The sequence below is a fragment of the Bubalus kerabau genome, chromosome 10 (genome assembly GCF_029407905.1).
Source record: "Bubalus kerabau isolate K-KA32 ecotype Philippines breed swamp buffalo chromosome 10, PCC_UOA_SB_1v2, whole genome shotgun sequence".
NCBI lineage: Eukaryota > Metazoa > Chordata > Mammalia > Artiodactyla > Bovidae > Bubalus > Bubalus kerabau.
Window position 1 is genome coordinate 20,690,093 of NC_073633.1, and position 22,314 is coordinate 20,712,406.

A 22,314-nucleotide genomic window follows, 5' to 3' on the forward strand; every position below is an offset into this window, starting at 1 on the left:
CAGAGTCCCCAGCTCCTGGAGATCTGAATGAGACAGACTGAAACCTCATTCCAGCCCCTGGGGAACCCAAAGCCCTCTAAGATGCAAATTCCTACAAATTGTCACCATCCACTCTGCCTCCAGCACCTGCCTCCATGGGATCTAATTTTCCTGCAGCTGTGCCCTCTCTCTGTCTGGAGTTACCCCAACACAGAGCTTGGGTCATTCTCCTATATCTTTCACTCTAAAGTCACTCAAGCAGTAGAAACCTTACTGAAGGTTCTTGGATCACCAGGAAGTGTCTCATTGTGCCCTATATGATGGTAGCCTCAGTAATGTTTTATGTTACACATTTCAGTTTTTAAAAAGTTCTGCCAGCTTCCAGGCTAATTGGCTATTCTTCCCCCTCTGTCTCTTGAGACCAGCCCTTCCCCACCCTCTGGGTCTTGACCCTCCCACTCTGGAGAAAACAAGCTAGGTTCCTCCTGGTTCAAGCTAGCTCTGCAGGGTGAAGGCCATCTATGTTCTCAGCAAACCCAGGGGTCCGCTGTGATGGAGCCCTTCCTCCTTAGGAGGCGCTGGAGCGAGGCTTACCGGGGACCCCAGAGCTCCCTCCATGGATCTCTCGGGAAGGCCCCAGCCCGTTGTGCTTGGCCTCCTTGCCTAAGGGGACTTCTCGTCCCTTATGTCAGCTCCAGTGGGGCCTAGCACAGTTTCATCTGTAACTTGGAGTCGGTTCCCAAACGAAATGCCTTTCTTGGAGACACAAACACCCCGGAACCCACTAATCTCTTTCTCCAGAGCATCGTGTTGCTCTCTGCGATCAAAATCTCTCCTGGCAGACCACACTGGAAAAAGTATCCAGGGGAAACTGGATTATTCTGAGCACAGCCAGGGCTGTCTCCCCACCTACTCCATGGCCCCACTGGGTGTGCCCCACCGGGAACAGAAGTGGCTCCTGTTGCCCAGCCCACAGCCTCCCCACGGAAAGCTCATAAGTGCTCCACGCTCTCTTTTCTCTCCTCTGCCGACCCCTGGGCAGTGAAGGGTCTCCAGCTTACACCCCCAATGCGAGGAGGCGGATGTGTGGGGAAGAGGGTAGATCTGTGCTGAGGACCTGAGTTTGCGCTGGCAGCTGCCCTGATAACCAAGTCATGGTAAAGCTGGCTGTGTGACCTCAGGCGAGTCTTCCAACCCTTCTGGGCTCAGTGTGCTCCTCTGTAACCTGGGCATAATGGCACAGCTGCTGCCTCACAAAGCGTAGTGAGCACTAGGTCAGAGGCTGAGAAAGCACCCTATCAGCCTCAGTTACCCATTCCCTCGTGCGTTGTCAATAGTCCTGACTCACAATGTGACGCTTAGAAAGTGACGTAGATGAGTCACCCTCCTCTCCGGGCCTCTGTCTCCTGACGTGCAAAATGAAAGGAGTGGATGGTTGACCTCAAGGAAGGTTTTTCCAGTGGACAACGAGTAGAAATGTGATTTTTTTTAAGTCGCTCAGTCGTGTCCGACTCTTTGCAACCCCATTGACTATACAGTCCGTGGAATTCTCCAGGCCAGAATACTGGAGTGGGTAGCCTTTCCCTTCTCCAGGAGAACTTCCCAACCCAGGGATCAAACCCAGGTTTCCCACATTGCAGGTGGATTCTTTACCAGCCTGGGATATGATTTTTTTTTTTAAATCAGTTTTACTAAGCTATATCTGAGTTATGCTGTAACTTATGTATGACAAAATGTGCCCATTCTAAGCACACAGTTCAGTGATTTTGACAAATGCATATATCACAAGATTCCTTTTAATCTCCCCTGCTTTATGTTCCTATGTCTAGAATGGCATATAATGGAATCCTACAGATAGACTCCTTCACGTCTAGTTTCTTCCAGAAGGCAGCACGCCTGTTAGGTTCATGCACGTCGCTGGATGTGTCAGTGGCCTGTGCCTTTGTGATGCTGAGGACTATTCCATCGCATGAATTCACTACAATTGGTACATCCCTTTACCTGTAGGACATTTGGGCTGTTTTGGGCTTTTCTCGACTTTTGGGCTATTCTGAATGAAGCTCGTATGACGTAAGTGTACAGGTTTTTGTGTGAGCTGAAGTTTTCATTTCTTTAGGATGAATACCAAGGAGGGTATTGCTGAGTCATTATGCTAAGTATACAGTTGACTCTTGAACAATGTTGAGGTTGGGGCGTCAACACCTCAAGGTTCCTCTGCATTTAGGGATTCAACAAATCATGGATCGTGTAGTACTTATTATTTACTATTGAAAAAATCCACATATAAGTGAACCCCTGCACGTAGTTTAAACCCAAGTTGTTCAGAGGTCAACTGTAGGTGTTTAACTTTGTAAGAAACTGCTACACTGCTTTCCAGAGTAGCTGGACCACTCTTCATTCCCACCAGGAGCATCCGAGGGTTCAGTTGCTCCATAGTTTTATCAGCACTTGATATTGTCTGTCTGGGTTCCTTTCTCCTCCTACTGGCCTCAATTCCCTGTCATTCCCGGAGACTGAAAGCCTGCCGGTCAATGCCTCCCGTTCTCCCAGACTCTCCCACCCACTCTGCCCTGCTTCTCTGGCCTGGTGTAGGCCAGTAGCCTGGGTGGCATCTGGGCAGACATGGAAACTTTTAGGCTCAACTTGTTTTGGAGACCTGGCCTGAGATGGAATTTCAAATGCAGCCTTTCAACTCAGCGGAGCAGATAAACTAGGAGCCTTTTTAGAATCACTGGCTCCCACAGGGCCAATGATTTTGTTGTGCTCATGTTAATGGCAACTTTCTATTTATCGTGGTCTCTCCTCAGATGTCACCTTCTCAGAGAGGCCTGTCCTGATCACCAGGGGCAGACCAGACGTTGTGGGGCCTGAAGCTTACCTAATTTTTGAGAATGCTCTTTAGAAAAAAGAATTTAGTACTGTGGATACAAAGTTTGGTAGGGAAGTTCTGGAATTGGGAACAAGAGGGGACCTGAGCACACCAAGAGCCTGAAGCTTGAGCTTTATTAGCCTCGAGGTGAATCTATGTCTGCCAGCCCTATTAAATGAAATGGGATTCCCCCTTCCCTCTCCCTCATCTCTCTCTAGTCTAGCCCTGTGCCTTGGTTTCTTTTTCTTGATGGGGCAATACTACCAGTTGTTACCCTCTATCTCTGTTTATTTTCTGTCTTCTCCACTGGAATGCACACTCTATCAGGGTGAGGAGTGGTTGGTTCACTGTGACACCCTGAGCATCCAGAACAGTACCTGGTACATGACTGGCCCTCAACAAATATTGACTAAACAAAGGAAGGAGTGCTTTCCAAGTGCTGCCGGTTTTCTATTTGCAGAGGTGAGACTGAGTTTTCAAAGTGAATCAATGCATTGGACTTCCCTGGTGGTCCAGTGGCTGAGACTCTGCGCTCCCAATGCTGGGGACCCAGGTTAGATCCCTGGTCGGGGAACTAGATCCCATATGCTGCAACTGAGTTTGTGTGCAGCAACTTAAGATCCCGCATGTTGCAACAGAGACCAAAGACCTTACATGCTGCTACCAAGACCCAGGGCGGCCAAATAAATAAAAATATTTAAAAAGTGAATCCACATAGAAAAAAGTGAGACTCATATTGGTGTTGCACAGAAATGGCAAAGGCCACCATGATGGAAGCGTGGGCTATTCCAGGATGACAAACCAGGAAATGGACGTTTATTGAGTCCCTACTATGCACCAGGCGTGTTCTACACACTGTCATCTTAAAGACTGACAGCAACCTTTGAGGCAGGCAACACTGTACCCATTTTGCAGGTACCTGAGGCACAGTGGGCTGAAGTCACTCAACCAGGTGTCACAATGCCGGGGAGTAGAGGACCAGATGTCCACCCAGGTTTGTCCTATCCCCTGACTCAAGGTGTGTCTGCAAGGCCCCCCTCTGTCGCTGGAGCCCCTGGAAGCTCTGTACTCCATGTTTCAAGGGGTAAGAGGTTTCCCAGGATCAGGTACTCAGAGGTGAACCCAGGGCGAGCAGGGTTCCAAAGATGGGAGAAGACAGTAGGTCATGTCCTCTGACTGGGGACTGGACTGTTGCCTGGGAGGCTCTCTCTACTTCTCAGGCAAAGCCCTGCCCAGGTCAACTTAAACTAGGCCAGCCTGGAATGAATCCGTGTTTGTTGTTAAACAAAGGTACAGGGACTGGGCCCCAAAGTGGGTGAACCTTGAGCTGCTTCCAGGACTTGATTTGATTTAAAAAGAATAGGGAGAGTACTAGGAGCCCAGAAGCACTTCCTGCTCCAAATGCCAGGGATTCCAGCCTTGGCCGCCCTGGGAGGCTGCACCTCCCTGTGTTCATGCTTCCTCTTCCCCTCCCGCGGACTTGGGCACAGACCACACACTGCACAGGTTGATGTGAGGATTAGTCAAAGTCGTGGCATATAAAACAATAAATACCTGCGAACTCTCTCTCTCCTCCCTGACTTTTATTCAAAGGTCTTGAGTTTTTGGCTAACTACAGCCTGGAAACTCTTCAGTAGGGCTTCCCCGGTAGCTCAGTGGGTAAAGAATCTGGCTGCAGTGCAAGAGACACAGGAGACAAGGGTTCGATCCTTGGGTTGGGAAGATCCCCTGGAGAAGGGCATGGCACCCCACTCCAGTATTCTTGCCTGGAGAATCCCACGGACAGAGGAGCCTGGCAGGCTACAGTCCATGGGTTGTAAAGAGTCAGACATGACTGAAGTGACTGAGCATGCAGGTAACCCTTCATTGACTGTGCTTAAAGCACTCACCACTGTCCCAAGCTCCGCATCAGATGTCCTCTTCATCCCAGGATCATCACTGTAGGTCCAGCAGCCTTTTCTGTAGCACCTACTGTGTGTCAGGTACCGCATAGCCATCATCTTTCTTCCTCACCATGACTCTGCAAAGTAAAGATCATTTTTTTCCCATTTTGCTGATGGAAAGACAGAGGCCCCACAGATAATCAGGTGAAATGAGGAGCCCCGATCTTGCTCCATGTCCCAGGTCACTTCCCTCTTGTTTTTCTCCCAATTCTCTAGTCCAAGCCCAGAATCCTACACAGCTTGACTTTTATATCATCTAACATTTATTTATTGAGTCCCCACTCTGTGTGGGGCAGGGTCCCAGCCCAGGACCCACAGTGGGGCCAGCCTCATCCATGCCTTCATGTAGCTCAGCAGGTAGCTGGGGAGCAGATAAGCGATAAAGAATTCTAAGAGCATGTGGCAGGTACAGGTTAGCAGGATAGATGCGGTGCTGTGGGGGTACCCGCTTCTGTTGGGAGACACAGAGCCCAGCAGTGTGAGTGATCAACATGGACTCCATCCACACACTGCCGATGTTTCATGTGTGATTGCCCACAAGTGTCAAATGATTGTGACAGGAGAAATGAGACTTAGTTGCTGCCTCACCTTACGGTATAGGTTATATAGTGCCCCAAATTGCCACTTTAAAGGAAACACTTTTAATTGTACCTTTATTTATTTGGCTGTGCTGCATGGTTTGTGGGATCTTAGTTCCCTGCCCAGGGATGGAACCCGGGCCCTCAGCAGTGAGAGCACAGAGTCCTAACTGCTGGACTGCCCAGGAATTCCTTTGATTGTAACTTAAAAATGAGAACTTCGATATAAGCACGGGTCAACAGACTGGAGTTTGTTGATAGCAAATTGGTGTGTGTTTTTTTTTAAACCAACATGCAGAATATTTACAATGGAAGTTCTTTCTTCTGACATTTAAGAAGCAGATTTAAAAAATATACACATGCAGTTTTAACTTTTTATTACAAAATTTTGAAAACATGCATAAAAATAAAAAGAATAGTACAATAACCCTCCCTCCAGTGTATCCAGGTCCCAAGAAATTTGCCAAGATAAGTAAATCAGAATTTTGAAAAATATTCAATGTACCTTATTCAATATATATAGTTTTTCTGTGATAAAAGAAGTAAAAATTAAAAGAATATTTACAGTGTTCGTTGAAGAAGCTACTAAACACACACCTCTCTGCCTATGGAACTCTAAAGGTGCACGGAGAGAATTCAGATTCATAGGCTGAAGGGAGTCTGGGCAGGGAGACATCTCGCTAGCCTGTCTCTCACAGACCTGATATCCTGTGGTTCTCTTATCTACAGAGAGAAAAAGCCCATTTATAACTTTTCTCCTCTGGTTTTAAATGTGGTGGCAAAGATTCAGGAATGTGTTTGCTTGGAGCTTGGAGCCCTGGGAAGAATCCCTTAGAAAACAAGGCCTCCTTGTCTCCCCCTCTGACTCTCAGGACACGTTCTAATGAATTGCTCTCAGACCCAAATTGGCTCCATCCTAACCCACAGCAGCTGCAGTCCTCAGGGAGGGGAGTGGGGAGCTCAAACCTGGGGGCAGAAAAAATTAAGCCCTAGCTCTTCCTCCATTAGCTGTGTGGTCTTGAGAAAGTTGCTCTTCCTCTCTGGGTCTCTAATACTCGGTCTTTAAACAGGCTTTCACCGGGCTTATTTCTCCTGCCTCCACAGCTCTGAATGACTGTGATCTGTGGCTAAGTGCAAGGAAGGGGGGTTAAACACCAGGCATGGTAGATGTGCACACATCCGTTTATTCTTTTATTTTTCTTTATTTTTCAAAAATCTATTTATTTATTTATGGCTGCACTGGGCTTTGGTGGCTGCACATGGGCTTTGTCTAGTTGTGGCAAGGAGGGCCTATTCTTTGCTGTGGTGTGTGGGCTTCTCATTTTGGTGGCTTCGCTTGTGGCAGAGCACAGGCTCTAGGCACACGGCCTCAGCTGCTCCACAGCACGTGGAATCTTCCTAGACCAGGGGTTGATCTGTGTACCCTGCACTAGCAGGTGGATTCTTATCCACTGTACCATCAAGGAAATCTTTCTTATTTATATCCATTTATTCTTGAGGAAATGATGGGTTAGAGGGCTCTGATGGACTTAGGAAAGGTGAATAGTGTTTTCTAAATTTATTAGATGCTGTGCAATTAATGAGTGATCCAGATGTCAGCTGAAGGCACTTAGGATTGAGATGAGACTGTCTTGAAATCTGATTCTGAAGCCCCTTCCACCTCTCTGAAGAATTCTACAGATCCCCAATGGACTCCAGGCTCTCAAGGTACAGATCCAAGACCCCTCTCTTTCACCCCACATGATCCATCACTCCATCCCTGCACCAAGATCTTTGAACGTGACACCTCCAGATCTCTCCCACCTCCAGAGAGGGGTCCCACAGAGCATCCCACAGCAGGGGGTTTAGAATCTTTTCACCCTGATCTTTCTTATTTTAAAATGCTGATTCACCTTCTCACCCCAACTGCCCAACCTCCCCCACTTACTGTTTTCTTCCTCTCCTTTTCTGACACTCCTCCCCTCCATTCCCCATTGCTGCTGCTGCTAAGTCACTTCAGTCGTGTCCGACTCTATGTGACCCCATAGACAGCAGCCCACCAGGATCCCCCGTCCTTGGGATTCTCCAGGCAAGAACACTGGAGTAGGTTGTCATTTCCTTCTCCAATGCATAAAAGTGAAAAGTGAAAGTGAAGTCGCTCAGTTGTGTCTGACTCTTCGCGACCCCATGGACTGCGGCCCACCAGGCTCCTCTATCCATGGGATTTTCCAGGCAAGAGTACTGGAGTGGGTTGCCATTGCCTTCTCCCTTCCATTCCCTAGATGTCCAAATTCATTTCCTTCTATTTTGCAGAGCAGTTCTAGCACTTAGTTGCTCCAGCCTGTGAGTGTATGCATCAAACCTGTCAGGGTACTTGCCAGGCAAAAAGACTTCTACTTAATAGGACCAACCTTCTATAGACAGAAGGTGTCATCAACAGGATTTTAAAAAAGGTTTTTACTGTACTTCCCTGGTGGTCCAGTGGTTTAAAATCTGCCCACCAATGCAGGGGACACGGGTTTGATCCCTGGTCCATGAAGATTCCACCTGCTGCCAGGCAACTGATCCCCATGCACCACGACTACCGAGCTTGTGCTCTAGAGCCTGTGCTCGGCAGCAGCAGAAGCCCCTGCAATGAGAAGCCCATGCACCACCACGAAAAGTAGCCCCCCGCTTGCTCACTAACTAGAAAAAGCCCATGCACACCAACAAAGACCCAACACAACCAAAAATAAGTAAATTAATAAAAATTTAAAGGTCTTACTGTACAAGGCTACAGTCTAACACCGCTTAGGCAGGACTGGGGTGACAATATTACATACTTCTGATTCCTTGTCCATCAGCTGGAGCCTGTGCTTTCAGGCAGATGTCTAGGAGAACATGCGCTAGGATGTGACACTGTTCCTTCCAGCTTGGCCGTGTCCAACTTTACTCTGCCGGCTGTCCTCCTTTCTTCTGAGCCAGGCTCCTTCTCCTCCTCCTCCTCCTCAGCCAATTCTCTGGGCCATGTTTGAGGGAAGTGGAGGAGGACATGGAGTTTAGCTTTGAGCATCTGCTCACAGGGATCCTCCTGGGGTGGGGCTCAGGGGTTTGCCCCTACTGAAGCTCTCCTGTGATGAGCACCTGGATCTTTGGGCTCAGCTTTTGGGTCTTCAGGGTTGGTTCCAGACTATGAACTTGATGCAGGGATGAGAAAGAAGGAAACAGGGAAACAGCCAGGGAAAGTGAAAAGTGATGTTGTTTGACAAGACTGGGGAGGAACCCCGGCATCCAGGTGAGAACTGGCCTCTCACCCTGCTCTCTAGCAGGCACTGGCCTACAGAGAGGCTAGAAGGAATGATGGATGACTCAGAGTGGGAAATGACTTGCCTTGGTTCCCAGTGAAGAGAGTTCAGTCTTATGCCTTCAAGTGTGGCTGAGGGGATCACTGGGGAAACAAAAAGTGGGGAGAGGGGTCTGTGGGCATATGTGGACAAATTCTTCACATAGATACTTGAGCTGAATTTTGAAGATGGATGCTTGCAGGCTGATCCACTTTGCCAAGTGGATCAGTGCAGGTAGGAAGGTGTTGAGTTAAAGGAAACCTCCCTTCTGGTGGACGGAGCATGTCATGTGATCCAGGCAAGGTGGCAGAACAGCTGGCCTGTCTGGTGAACCACAAACAGTCCTGTGAGGCTGAATTAGAAGGGTGGATGAGATGGAAGTTGAGGTTTTTGTAAGCTCTGGTATGGCATCTGCACTTGTCATCTAGGCCACAGTCATTGGAAGGTTTTAAAGCAGGTGAATGACAATGTCAGATGGGCACCTAAGAAAGATGCTCTTGGCTGCTGGATGGCTGTCCCGGGCCAGTGGGGAGTGGGGGTCAGTTAGGTGTCTGTTGCATCATCTAAGCAAAAACAGAGGCAGGGGATTGTCAGAGTGGTGGAAGCGAGGAAATAGATCTTACAGACATCAAAGAGGTGGAATCTATAAAGTGAAAGGAGCAAATGTGAGAGGTAATATACATACATCTAGTTTCATTTTAACTGTTGTATGATATTTCATTGAGTGAATAAACCACATTTTTAGATTTCCATTTTCCTAATGGTTATTTCTGCTTTCTCATTATTACAAATAGGTCTGCAGTGAACATTTTCACACCTGTCTCTCTGTGCGTCTGAAATTCTCTTCAGAGTGGTTACTCAGATTTGGTTTTGCTGTGTTGTGAGGCTTGATGATCTTAAGATCTACTATAGTGAAGTCGCTCAGTCTTGTCCGCCTCTTTGCGACCCCATGGACTGTAGCCTACCAGGCTTCTCTGTCCATGGGATTCTCCAGGCAAGAATACTGGAGTGGGTTACCATTTCCTTCTCCAGGGGATCTTCCCAACCCAGGGATCGAACCGCATTGGAGGCAGACGCTTTAACCTCTGAGCCACCAGGGAAGCCCTAGATAGTCTCACATTCCTCCACAAAGTGACTGTCCCAACACACTCTCCCATCAACAAGTATAGGAGTTCCTTTCCCACATTGCTTATAACTCTGTTATCAGACTTGCATGATTTGGCTAATCTAATCAGTATGAAATAAAATCTCTCTGTTGTTGCAATTTGCTCTCGTGAATCCTGGTGAGGTTAGGCATATTTTTATATGATTATTCACCTCCCTGTTTCTTCTGTGAATTATCTGTTCATATGTTTGGCCCACTTCTGTTACATTGTTTTTTGCTTACTGATTTGTTGGAATTCTTTATATTTTCTGGATACTAATCTTTTGGTGGGCAAATATCTTTTCTCTAAAAGCAAAAATAAACAAATGGGACCTAATCAAACTTATAAGCTTTTGTACAATAAAAGAAACCATAAGCAAAATGAAAGACAACCTATGGACTGGGAGACATTATTTGCAAATGATGTGATCAACAAGGGCTTAATTTCCAAAATATATAAACAGTTTGTACAACTTAATAACAAACTACCTAATCAAAAAATGGACAGAAGGCCTAAACAGACATTTCTCAAAGATGACATACAGATGATTAATAGGCACATGAAAAGATGCTCAACATTGCTAATTGTTAAAGAAATGCAAATCAAAACTACAACAAAGTAGCACTGCACACTGGTGAGAATGGCTATCATCAAAAAGTCTGCAAATAAGGAATGCTGGAGAGGGTATGGAACAAAGTGAGCCCTTCTACACTGTTGGTGGGAATGTTAATTGATACAGCCACCATGGAGAACAGCATGGAGGTTCCTCAAAAAAACAAAAATAGAGCTACCATATGATCCAGCAGTCACCCTCCTGGGCATATACCCAGACAAAAGTATAATTTGATAAGATATAGGCACCTCTGTGTTCATAGCAGCACTATTCACAATAGCTGGAATATGGAAACAGCCTAAATAGCCATTGACAGATGAATGAATGAAGAAGATGTGATATATACACAATGGAATATTACTCAGCCATCAAAAAGAATGAACAATGTCATTTGCAGCAACATGGATGGACCTAGAGATTATCATACTAAGCAAAGTAAGTCAGAAAGAGAAAGACAAATGCCATATGGTATCACTTATGTGTGGAATCTAAAATATGACACAAACTTATCTATGAAACAGACATAGACTCACAGACAGAGAACAGACTTGTGGTTGCTAAGAGGGGGGAGTGGGGAGGGGAGGGAAGGATAGGGAGTTTAGATTAGCAGCTGAAAACTAGTGTATATTGGGTGGGTAAATAACAATGTCCACTGAGATGTCTGGATGGCATCACCGACTGGATGGACATGAGTTTGGGTGGACTCCAGGAGTTGGTGATGGACAGGGAGGCCTGGCGTGCTGCGGTTCATGGGGTCGCAAAGAGTCGGACACAACTGAGCGACTGAATCGAGCTGAACTGTATAGCACAAGGAACTATATTCAATATTCTGTGATAAATCATAATGGAAAAGAATAAGAAAGAATATATGTATGTATAACTGAGTCCATTTGTTGTACAGTAGAAATGAATACATTATAAATCAACTGTACTTCAATAAAATTAAAAAAAATCTTTTCTCAGTCTGCAACTTATCTTTCAAATATCATTTACAAAAGTTTTTGTCAGACAGAAGTTTTAAATTTCAATGTATTTCAACATTACAAAACTTTCCTTTATAGTTGTAGTTAATATATCTTGATAAAAATTTGATTAAAAATCTTATGCTGATGGTATAAAATATCCTTCTATATTTTTCCTTTTTTTCTGAAAATTAAAAAAAGATTTTTTTTTCACATTTCGATCTTTAATCTCCTTGGATTGTGTGTTCCTGTCACGTGTGTGTGTGTGTGTGTGTGTACAATGTGAGGAAAAGGCCTAATTTTACTTTTTTTCCAAATGGACAATTTTTCCAGTACCATTAATAGAATAATTCATCTAATCATCTATTATTTATAGAATAATTCATTACTCTGATTTGTAATTCTGTTACATATAAGCTACGTTTATGGGTTTATTTCTGGGCTTTATCTTCTATTCCATGGTTTATTTATTTATTCCTGGAGCAATACCACCACTTTAAATTATAATAGCTTTATAATAATTCCTTATATCTGGCAAGGTAAGTCTCTCAATTTTGTTCTTTCAAAATTTTCTTGGCCCTCTTTCCTTCCATATTAACTTTAAGATAATCTTATCAAGTTCTGTGATAAAAACCCTTTGAGAGTTTAGTGGGAATGGCACTGAATTTATAGACAGAAGTGGGGAAATGCACTATTTTTAAGATGTAGAGTCCCTCCATCAGTAGATGTGCTCTATCTTTTCTGTTGGAGAAGGACATGGCAGCCCACTCCAGTGTTCTTGCCTGGAGAATCCCAGGGACAGAGGAGCCTGGTGGGCTACAGTCCGTAGCGTTGCAAAGAGTTGGACACGACTGAAACGACTTCACACGCAAGTGTCATTTCTATTGTTTATTTCTTTCCTTCAATACAGTTTTACATTCCTTTTTCTCCTTATAGGTCTTGAGCATTTATTTTAGTTAGATTTAGCACCAGATAACATGATTTGTCATTGTAAAGAAAATACATCTGATGTTTCACCACTGAGAGATTTGCTGCGTGTTTTCCAAGGATACCCTTTTGGGAAGTTAGGGAAGATCTCACTGGCCCTAATGCTCTAGGAGTTTGTTTTTAACATGAAGCTTTGAATTAAAGTATAAGTAAGTTTGAATTTTTTTCTTTACTTTCTGACATTAAAGATGCTCTAGGCTCATCTTATACGTTTCCCATTCCAGTCCAAAATTAGCCATTTATCCGGTGCAATTTATTTATCTTTTTCACTTCAAAATATTCAAAAAAATATATAAACGTACAGCTCAGTGAATTGTTATAAGGAAGGCACCCTTCCAGTGTTGTTCTGGAGCTGATTCACGTGGCCTCCTAAGAGCTTTTCTTCTTCTTTTTTGTTTTTCATTTAATTTTTATTTGTGTATAGTTGCTTTACAGGTTTGAATTTTATCAAACTTTTTTTTCATATAGTTTTTCTTCTCTCTTTCCAGTAATATGGTGAATTACGTTAAACATTTTCTTGAAGTTGAACCTTCCTTGCATTTCTGGGATAAGCGTCCCTTGGCCAGGATAGATAGATGATAGACGTATAAATAGGCGGATGGATAGGTTACCACATTCAATCTGTGGGACTGCCTGGGCAGGGGGCCACGGGGGAAAGGGCACTGTTGTAAGAACCTCATACAGGTACTCTTATGAGGGGTTGGCACTTTCTAGGCTTGCTGATGTCTAAAGCAGGCTCTTTATTTGGATTGTCTCGGAGCCCCATCTACTCCACTGGGCCTCCAGGTGTGATGCCCATGGCATGGTGACATCTTGACTCCAGCTGGCTCTCTGGTTTTCTCTGCCAGACCCTATTTGTTTGAGCCTGTCCCCCAGAGGACAGACTCCATTCCCTTCATGTCCTCCCCTCTGACCCTTTGCTTCCTTGCCCACTGAGTGCAGCTCCCCAAGTCAGTCCTTGCTCCTCACACTCCCTCTGATGCTAGCTCACCATGGCTGGCTTTAGGATTTTCAGGTACACAGAAGCCTTTATGACTGCTCGTCCTGGGGGCCCTTCAAGCCCTCTGAGTGGTCCTGGTCAAGCTCACTTGGTTTGAGGTTAAGAGGAAGCTCCTACCCGCCCATCACCAAAGACACCCTCCTTTCTGCCAGGCCTTTCCAATTTGTACCCTTTTAGCAGCTCGCATTACTGACTCAATGGACACGAGTTTGAGCAAGCTCCAGGAGACGGTGAATGACAAGGAAGCCTGGCGTGCTGCAATCCCTGGGGTTGCAAAGAAGGGACGCGACTGAGTGACTGAGTAACTGAACGACAACAACAAACAGCTCTACCTGCTGAAGACCAGTACTGGCAGAACTGGTTTCACAGAACCTTTGCTCAGCCTACAGAGGTGAGGTGGTTTGGCATCTCGTTTAGAAATGGGAAAGCATTTTGCAACTGCATCTAGTTCTTGGTCCCAGGACCCTCAGCTGAAGGTGAGATGGAGAAAGTCCCATTTTGATATCTTGTTACACACTTTTCTAGAGCATGGCTTAGTCTTTTTTAAAACTTATTGATGTTCAAGCTGGTTTTAGAAAAGGCAGAGGAATCAGAGATCAAATTGCCAACATCTGCTGGATCATGGAAAAAGCAAGAGAGTTCCAGAAAAACATCTATTTCTGCTTTATTGACTATGCCAAAGCCTTTGACTGTGTGGATCACAATAAACTGTGGAAAATTCTTCAAGAGATGGGAATACCAGACCACCTGACCTGCTTCTTGAGAAACCTGTATGCAGGTCAGGAAGCAACAGTTAGAACTGGACATGGAACAACAGACTGGTTCCAAATAGGAAAAGGAGTACGTCAAGGCTGTATATTGTCACCCTGTTTATTTAACTTATATGCAGAGTACATCATGAGAAACATTGGGCTGGAGGAAGCACAAGCTGGAATCAAGATTGCCGGGAGAAATATCAATAACCTCAGATGTGCAGATGACACCACCCTTATGGCAGAAAGTGAAGAGGAACTAAAAAGCCTCTTGATGAAAGTGAAAGCGGAGAGTGAAAAAGTTGGCTTACAGCTCAACATTCAGAAAATGAAGATCATGGCATCTGGTCCCATCACTTCATGGGAAATAGATGGGGAAACAGTGGACACAGTGTCAGACTTTATTTTTGGGGGGCTCCAAAATCACTGCAGATGGTGACTGCAGCCATGAAATTAAAAGACGCTTACTCCTTGGAAGCAAAGTTATGACCAACTTAGATAGCATATTGAAAAGCAGAGATACTACTTTGCCAGCAAAAGTCCATCTAGTCAAGGCTATGGTTTTTCCAGTGGTCATGTATGGATGTGAGAGTTGGACTGTGAAGAAAGCTGAGTGCCGAAGAATTGTTGCTTTTGAACTGTGGTGTTGGAGAAGACTCTTGAGAGTCCCTTGGACTGCAAGGAGATCCAACCAGTCCATTCTAAAGGAGACCATTCCTGGGTGTTCTTTGGAAGGACTGATGCTAAAGCTGAAACTCCAATACTTTGGCCACCTCATGTGAAGAGTTGACTCATTGGAAAAGACTCTGATGCTGGGAGGGATTGGGGGCAGGAGGAGAACGGGATGACAGAGGATGAGATGGCTGGATGGCATCACCGACTGGATGGACACGAGTTTGGGTGAACTCTGGGAGTTGGTGATGGACAGGGAGGCCTGGCGTGCTGCGATTCATGGGGTCACAAAGAGTCGGACATGACTGAGCAACTGAACTGAACTGAAAACTTATTGCCCATAGATAAATCATTGTTTGGTTGCTAAGTTATGTCCAACATTTTTATGACCCCACGAACTGTAGCCCGCTAGGCTCCTCTGTCCATGGGATTTCCTGGGCAAGAATACTGGAGTAGGTTGCCATTTCCTTTTCTGGGATGTCTTCCTTCTTCAGGGATTGAGCCTGCATCTCCTGCATTGGCAGGTGGATTCTTTAGAAGCCCAGAAGTGGTCCTAGTATACTTTAAAGAGTTAAAAAAAAAAAACAACTCTACTGTATCTGGAGTTTTATCCTCTTTTTCATTCTGAATATCGGTGCCTTCTCTATTTCTTTTTTGATCCATTTTTCCAGAGCTTTGATTATTTATTGGTGTTTTCAGAGAGCACTAAAAATTCTCTTGTTTCTTTGCATTCTATTTAATTAATTTATGCTTCCTTTCTCCTTTTTCACTTTTTAAATTGTGAAATAAATCATACATACATAAAGTGCATATAAAGTCTTATGTATGTTTTAGGAATGATAATGAACAATTGTGTATCCATGACTGAGTTTAAGATACTGAATGCCAGGATCAGGGAAGCCCCAAACATATCCTCTTCTTCATCCCAGAGCAATCACTATGTTAAATGTTGTATTAAACAACCATTTACTTTTTCCCTCTCCAACAAACAGCAAATGTTTATTGAGCACCTATTATGTGCACAGGCACTATTCTAGAACACCTTCCCCCAAAGTTATGCATTTAATTTTTACAAATGCTTTTCACTTATATATTACTAAACAGTACATTATATGCTCTGTTTAGCATTTTTGTTTTTTGTTGGAGTACAATTGCTTTATAATGTTGTGTTAGTTTCTACTGTACAACAACATAAATCAACTGTATGTATATATATATCCCCTCGCTTTTGGACCTCCTTCTCACTTCCTCCTTATCCCACCCCAAATGAGCTCCCAGTGCTATACAGCAGCTTTCACTAGCTATCTGTTTTACACATGGAGTGTTCTTGCTTAGAGAATCACATGGAGAGAGGAACCTGGTGGGCTACAGTCCACAGGGTCGCAAAGAGTCAGACACAACTGAAGTAGCTTAGCAGGCACAAGCACGTGTACATATGCCAATGCCATTGTCTCAGTTTGTCCCCCTTCTCCCAGCTCCCATCTACAAGGCCGTTCTCTACATCTGCATCTCTATTCCTGCCCTGAAAATAGGTGCATCTGTACCATTATATGCATCAATAGACAATATTTATTTTTCCTCTTTCTGACTTACTTCACTCTGTATGACAGACTCTAGGTCCATCCATATCACTACAAATGACCCCATTTTGTTCCTTTTAATGGCTGAGTAATATTGTACTGTATATATGTACCACATCTTCTTGATCCATTCATTTGTTGATGGATGTTTAGGTTGCTTCCATGTCCTGACTATTGTAAATAGTGCTCCGGTGAACATTAGGGTACACGTAACTTTGTGACTTATGATTTTCTCTGGGTATGTGTCCAGTAGTGGGATTACTGGGTCATATGATAGTTCTGTTTTTCATTTAGCTTTTTAAAAGGACCCTAGGTGCCCAGAATTGGCATACCCTTACCTCTGGCCTGTGTACAACACTTTTCTCTCCTCCTCTCCTCCCTCCCTCCCATCCTCTCTTCCTCTACACAGCTTCATTTTCTTTCTTCTAATGTAAAAAGCACCTGTGGCTCCACCACCCAGCAAACGTCGGGATCTTAATAATAACCTGTATCAGGCTGCCCTCCCTAATCCAGGTAACAACCACCCAGACTTCCAGGTTTGTGATTCTGTTATTTTAAATTTTTTAAATTATGAAAGTATGATAACACATTTACAGGAGACTTGGAAAATACAGAACAAAGTTTCATAGTTCCACTATATATTATAATTGTTTTTTAAGTAGATAAAGATTTTTAGTTGGAGTTTCAATGTCAAGCTCTCAAAAATTAATAGAATTAATAGAAAGTAGAAGGGGAGGAAGGAATGATGCTAAAGCTGAAACTCCAGTACTTTGGCCACCTCATATGAAGAATTGACTCATTGGAAAAGACTCTGATGCTGGGAGGGATTGGGGGCAGGAGGAGAAGGGGACGACAGAGGATGAGATGGCTGGATGGCATCACTGACTCGATGGACGTGAGTCTGAGTGAACTCCGGGAGTTGGTGATGGACAGGGAGGCCTGGCGTGCTGCGATTCATGGGGTCGCAAAGAGTCGGACATGACTGAGCAACTGATCTGATCTGGTAAGGGGATAGTAGACCTGAAAAGCACTATGAACCAATTCAACATAATTAAGATTTACACAATTTTCACACCACAGCAAGGTACGAAATTCTATTCAAATTCCCATAGATTATAAACTAGGAGACACTGGAACATATCCAGGGACATAAAATAAGGTGCAAAAATTTCATGGTCTATAGGTATTGAAATCATAGAATCTGTTCTCTTAGCGCTGTAAAATCATATTAGAAATCAATATCAAAAGATTTGATAACAACCCACATGTTTTCAAGTGCAATGTGTTATTTACCAAGAGGGATATTTGACTCAGCCATTGAAAGCCTCAAGAATGTAAAAAGACTGAAAAAACACAGAGGGTGATTGCAGAGAAGAAAATATTTAAATGAGAAATTAATATCAAACTGAGAAATTAATATCAAGGATACTTAAAAAACCCCATGGAAATTAAATGCCCACTTTTAAATGTGTTCATCATTCTCTTGCTTTGCTTATTTTGTTGTACTGTGTTTTATTTGCTTTCTCAAAAAGCCTATTTTAAATTTTAGTTGTTTTAATGTTATAAAGGACTTCCCTGGTGGCTCAGCTGGTAAAGAATCTGCCAGCAATGCGGGAGACCTGGGTTTGATCTCTGGTTTGGGAAGATCCCCTGGAGGAGGGCATGGCAACCCACCCCAGTATTCTTGCCCGGAGAATTCCAATGAACAGAGGAGCCTGGCGGGCTACAGTCCATGGGGTCGCAAAGAGTCAGACACAACTGAGCGACTGAGCACAAAGAGGACATCATGTTGTATGTCATTTTTGGCAATTTCAACTTTCTACTTGGTATCATCATGATTAATTATATATGGTAATTTTTTTGTGGGGGGGATTCCTCTGTGGGTCGGTGGTAAAGAATCCGCCTGCAATGTGGGAGACGTGGGTTTGATCCCTGGGTCAGGAAGATCCCCTGGAAGAGGAAGTGGCAACCCACTCCAGTATTCTTGCCTGGACAGAGGAGCCTGGTGGGCTATCATGATTAAGTTAGCTATGTATAAGAATTTGTTTATTATGGTAATACATATAATGTAAAACTTGCTATTTTAACTATTTTTAAATGTCAAATTCAGTGGCAGTTAAGTATATGCATGGTGCAGTACAGCATCACCACCATCCAAATCCAGAACTTTTTCGTTTTCTCAAACTGAAGCACCAGTTACCTTGATTTTACACCACTGCACATGGTGGGAACACACCGCAGGTTACTCATTCGTGTGTTGATGAACAAGGGTCTTTCCGGGGTTCTGCTACTGTACATGGTGCTGCTATGATCACTATCGTAATGTCTACCGACAAACATGCGTTCCCTGTCGAGTGTTAAGCATGTGAGTGTTCAGCTTTGGGAGATAAAAGTCAAGGGTTTTGCAAAGTGGTTGGCCCAATTTACACTCCACTGCAACGTGTAACGGATATCACAGATCCACATCCTCGCTAACACTTGGTGTTTCAAGCTTGCGATGTTGACAAATGGTGGTATGAAAGCTTTGAAAACCAGCTGTTATGTTACAAGTTGGGGAGGAGGCTTCCCAGTGCCTGCCCTTGGGGTCTCCTTGAACTCTCAGCTCTCAAGACCCTTTTAGAGACAATTTTTGCAGAGATTTTCAAAAGGACATTTACTGCCTTTCCTTCCAAATTATAAAAATCATACATATGTTTTGTAAAAAACTTGAAAAGTACAATAAAAGTCACTTTTGATGGCATAACTTTTTAACATTGGTTTATATAATCTTTCATTTTAATGCACAAATTTGAAATCAGACTATATGTACTGTTTTGTAAGCTTTTCTCCTTTGCTTAACAATATTCAAATTATAATCATCAGGGTTATTAAATATTCTTCTATAAGGTGATTTTTAGTGACTGCATATAGTCCCATCATTTGAAGACACCATAATTTTTAACCAGTTGTTGAATTAAAAAAATATTTGTACACCATATATCAACAGATAGCCTGTTCATAAATCATTGCATGTATTCGTAGTTATTTCTTAGTAGAAATACCTGAAAGTGGAACTGCTGGGGATTGTAAATTTTTTGAAAAAAGTTCTTCCTACCAAACAAACCTCATGTATCATATAACAGTTAGTTAACGGTGCACATTTACATTAATCAGAAACATCTGTATTACCAAGCTGAGCTTCTGGCTAACATGAGATAATGATGTTATTACTACACTCTGAAAGAACATTCTAAGGGTGAGGTGAAGTCGCTCAATCGTGTCCGACTCTTTGAGACCCCACGGACTGTAGCCTACCAGGATCTTCCATCCATAGGATTTTCCAGGCAAGAGTACTGGAGTGGGTTGCCATTTCCTTCTCCAGAGGATCTTCCCAACCCAGGGATCGAACCCAGGTCTCCCACATTGTAGGCAGACGCTTTGCCATCTGAGCCACCAGGGAAGTCTAGCTCAAAGCAAAGTAAATTGCCCTTGAGTTTACCTAGGGAAGTATCTTCTGTAAGACTTTGAAAACTTGATAATAGGCTGGAGGTACCAGGGCCATGTTTTATGGGTCCCTGGCAGCATGGGATCCCATATTTAGAAGCCTCAGCTAAGATGGTTCCTGGTCCCCATACCCCATAAGAACAAGATAGGGCTGTTTTGAATATTGATGTATAGGGCCCATGCCAGGCACTGCGGGAAGGCATTTGCTTTAGGTGATTTCTGTGAGATGGGTATGGTACCAGGAATGCCTCATCAGGCAGTTGAGCCCCAGGCTCTGCTGGGGGAGAGAGAGTAACCATCCATCCTTGACACTGGTGTGGCTGGCCTGGTCCCAGACTCCATCCTACTTAATCCTCATGGCCTGAGAAACCAGAGCAACAGACTGTACCACCCACTGTACAAACAAGGTGACTGGAAACCAGAGGTTAAGTAATGCCTTTGGGGTTACACAGAAGAGTCACGTAAAAGACAGCTTGGGACACCAATCCTAGTATTCCTTCTACTGTCCCATGATGTCCTGTAGAGACAGACCAGCTGCCAATCCTGGACCAGGCTCTGGCCTCACATCACAGATTCCCAAAGCTAGAGGGGAAGGGGGCTGACCGTGCTCATCAACCCTTTGTGGTTTTTTTAAAATTTAATTTTAATTGGAGGATAATTACAATATTGTGATGGCCTCTACCATACATCAACATGAATCAGCCTTAGGTATACATATGTCCCCTCCATCTTAAACCTCCCTCCCACCTCTGTCCGCATCTCACCGGCAACTCTTTGGAAGAAAGAAATTGAGTCTTTGGACACTTGGCTCAGTGACCTAGAGAAAGACCAAGCTGGCTCTGTAGGAGACACTATCCCGAGGGAGGGGCAGGTGACAAGTTATTCACCTTGTGGTCTTGGGCAAGTCCTTCCCTCCCTGGGTCTCCGGCCTCTAATTCTGTGAGACGGGCGCTGGCTTAGCAGGTCTTTGAAAGTTCCTCCTCGACAGAAGCCCTGAGACTCTGCCCTGTTCACAGTGTCCGTGGGGCACCCAGCATGGGTCTTCATGGCAGGGCTCTCCTCTCTGTGAGGAGCATTTGTTCTGGGTTGCTCTCTGAGTCTGAGGCTGATAATGTGGTTCTGCTGCTCCTGGGGGTTCCACTTGCGAAGGATCCCAGTGGCCTCCTCTGCCTGTGGGCGAGGGCCTAGCAGGGCCACCTTCCGCAGAGACACGGCACTGGCATCATCACCAGCCACGCATGATGTGGCTGCTGCTGCTGCTGCTGCTATGTCGCTTCAGTCGTGTCCGACTCTGTGCGACCCCATAGACGGTAGCCCACCAGGCTCCCCTGTCCCTGGGATTCTCCAGACGGGAGCTCAGTTGCACAGCCCAGGGGGTTCCATGTGTTCTCCTAACTTCTTGTGGCCCTGGGAGATCCACAGAGCCCTCTTATCCACCCCTCTGCAGCTGGTGAGGGGAGGAATGGGCCTTGGCTGAGGCACCTTTGTTTGCACGTCACAGGATTCTACTAAACTGGCTTAAGCAAGGTGGGTTGCAATGCAGGCCAGGACAGCTTCACAAAGGCCTGTAGCCAACAGGGACCTGGCTCCCTCCCTATTTCCCTCTGACCTGCCCTCGCTCACTTTTAGATCAGCTGATTCCACCGGCCTCTGGCCCCAGGTCCTTTTAATTTAATTTAAAATTACATTAAAATTGGTTGCTGATAGGCCAGTTCCCCTCTCTCAGATGTGTTTTCAACTCTGCCTGCCTCCTGGGGTCCACATTCTGGACTAGAGACTATACATCTTTTGCCCGCTACAGACCCATGGCTGAGACCATCAAGGACTGCTCACCCGTCAGTAAATCGCATTCTTGGCATCCTAACTGTTGACTCCACCCCTGCCTGTCCATTGAGAAAGCAGAAGGGCATATGTGTGATTAAGAGACAGACTTGCAGACATAGAAAACAAAGTTATGGTTGCCAAAGGGGGAAGGCTTGGAGGAGGGATAAACTAAGAGTATGGAATTAACAGATATAAACTACTATACATAAATAGCCACAGGATTTACTGTGTTGGGAACTATATCCAATATCTTGTAATAACCTATGGTGGAAAAATAATCTGAAAAAATTATATGTAACTGATTCACTTTGCTATATACCTGAAACTAACACCATGTTGTAAATCAACTATACTTTTTTTTTTAACTTCACAATATTGTATCAGTTTTGCCATATATTAAAATGAATCTGCCACAGGTATACATGTGTTCCCCATCCTGAACCCTCCTCCCTCCTCCCTCCCCATACCATCCCTCTGGGTCGTCCCAGTGCACCAGCCCCAAGCATCCAGTATCGTGCATCAAACCTGGACTGGCGACTCATTTCATATATGATATTATACATGTTTCAATGCCATTTTCCCAAATCATTCCACCCTCCCCCTCTCCCACAGAGTCCAAAAGACT

At 44.5% G+C, this 22,314-nt stretch overlaps 1 long non-coding RNA gene across 2 annotated transcripts in view; it reads left to right on the plus strand.

The window, feature by feature from the left end:
• The window catches only part of LOC129620978 (uncharacterized), a 103,386-nt gene that overhangs the window by 14,063 nt on the left and 67,009 nt on the right, over positions 1 to 22,314 (plus strand). For both annotated transcript variants that reach the window (XR_008698967.1, XR_008698966.1), the window contains exon 2: positions 6,935 to 7,076. This is a non-coding gene — a long non-coding RNA (uncharacterized LOC129620978). The remainder of the gene's footprint in view (positions 1 to 6,934; positions 7,077 to 22,314) is intronic.